Source organism: Aplysia californica, unplaced genomic scaffold (assembly GCF_000002075.1).
Source record: "Aplysia californica isolate F4 #8 unplaced genomic scaffold, AplCal3.0 scaffold00505, whole genome shotgun sequence".
In the NCBI taxonomy this organism is placed as follows: Eukaryota; Metazoa; Mollusca; class Gastropoda; order Aplysiida; family Aplysiidae; genus Aplysia; species Aplysia californica.
This window is the reverse complement of record NW_004797775.1, coordinates 26674-28339: the sequence shown is the minus strand read 5'-3', so window position 1 is coordinate 28339 and position 1666 is coordinate 26674. Positions and strand designations below refer to the sequence as shown.

General features: G+C 36.9%; 1 long non-coding RNA gene across 1 annotated transcript in view; it reads left to right on the top strand.

Annotated features, from left to right (window-relative positions):
• The first annotated feature begins 282 nt into the window (after positions 1-282).
• Positions 283-1666, top strand: part of LOC118478334 — a 4627-nt gene continuing 3243 nt past the window's right edge. Inside the window, exon 1 of the long non-coding RNA XR_004858962.1 lies at positions 283-472. This is a non-coding gene — a long non-coding RNA (uncharacterized LOC118478334). The remainder of the gene's footprint in view (positions 473-1666) is intronic.

The following is a 1666-nucleotide window of genomic DNA, read 5'->3' as shown; positions in this document are numbered from 1 at the left end:
ATCACTGTTAAACTCATAAATGAAATAGTCATTTTTCACTCATGTATGTACATGTATATAAACAAGTTTATGATTGTCTCCGTGAAATAGATAAAATTTGGTATACGTGTATTTTGATGTGAAGCAAATATTAATAAGATCTATTTTTATTCATTGTTATTATGTCACGCTTCGCGTATTTATTCGAATTACATGCTACAAAATGTCGAAAGGAAACAAGAAGGAAAGAAAAGTTAAAAATACACCCCAGCGCGCCATCTGCCGGGATTGTTTATGGGTGTTGCCACCAGCGGGGAGGAAGCTTGAATGTTGAGGCGGGGCGTAGGCCTACAGTACGAACGAGCAGTGCTGGTTTGTGTTTACTTACTGCGCTAGCTCGGGCTGTTCTATGGTGGTTTCGTTTTATTCTGATTTGGGGATTTATGTGTTTGGTTCTAAGAATTTTATTTGGAGAGATTGTCATCTCGAAAAGGTAGGAAGATCTAGATCTAATAATGTTGTGATTGTACGAATTGAATGATAGACAGAGGTTCTTGAAGTAAACAGGTTCGACTGCTCCCGTTTGATCTCGGAACTTGGCACCGTTGCGCCGGTGTCTTGGAAAAGAGAGAGGACCCTGGCCTTGAATACAATCAGTGAGCATATTAACGTTGCTGACTTGAGAGTGCGGAACCTTTCCTTGGTTGTAAATTTACAGTAGTGAAGTTGGTTTGTATTTATTTATTTAATGCATGGCATAGATCTAAAATATATTATATTAGTATTAGAATTAAGAAACTATCACATGAACTTACTGGGGTAGAGTCTTGTCTCCAAAGAATCTGTAGTATTGAAATTTGAGTCGGCGTACGTTGTATAGATTCTAGGTAGATCTAGATCTAGATCTAGATTCTAGATCTAGATCTAAATCTAGTATAGGCTAGAATAGCCTCTCTATTAATCTGCTGTTTTGTCTTGTTTTCATTCTAGATCTAGAATCTAGATCTAGATCTAGATCTAGATCTACAGTCTTTTGTTGCCCCAGCCAGACACTATTCTTTGACTCTTTTTTCCCGTCCTTATCTTTCTAGCCTAATCTCCGAAAATCTTTTGTAAGGCAAGTAGATCTAGAATCTAGATCTCTCTAGTGTCCGAATTAGAGATGAGAATAGCCAGGGCTCATATCTAGCGTCTAATTCACAAGGCTTGTTTTTGTTTGTTTGTATTGTTGTTGGTTTTTTTTTTTTTGGGGGGGGGGGGTGTTAAGAGCGCTGTCTGTAAGGCTGTTGTCATACAAATTAGTGATGATACTGGTTTCAATCAGAACCTCTATCTATTTGAGATCTAGAGTCAGCTGTCTTTACTCTGGTGCAAATATGTTTTTCAGGAATGGAATGTAACAAAGTTACAAAGTTAATAAAAGTCACCATAAAAATGACTTGCCCTTAACTCTTAGATCTAGATCTATACAGATCTAGATCTATATATACCTTGTTACTGTTTGTCCATTTAGTTAGAATCATGATATTATTATATTAGTATGACTAAGGGATGTGTTTCATTGTTATGTGACTGTGAGAAGAGGAAGGGGGGGGGGGGGGTCCTTGAGTTCAATCAGTTCTTTCAAGTCTAATCATGAAGTAACTTATTGATAAGCTTAACAAATTCTTAGGGTCTTAGTATAATT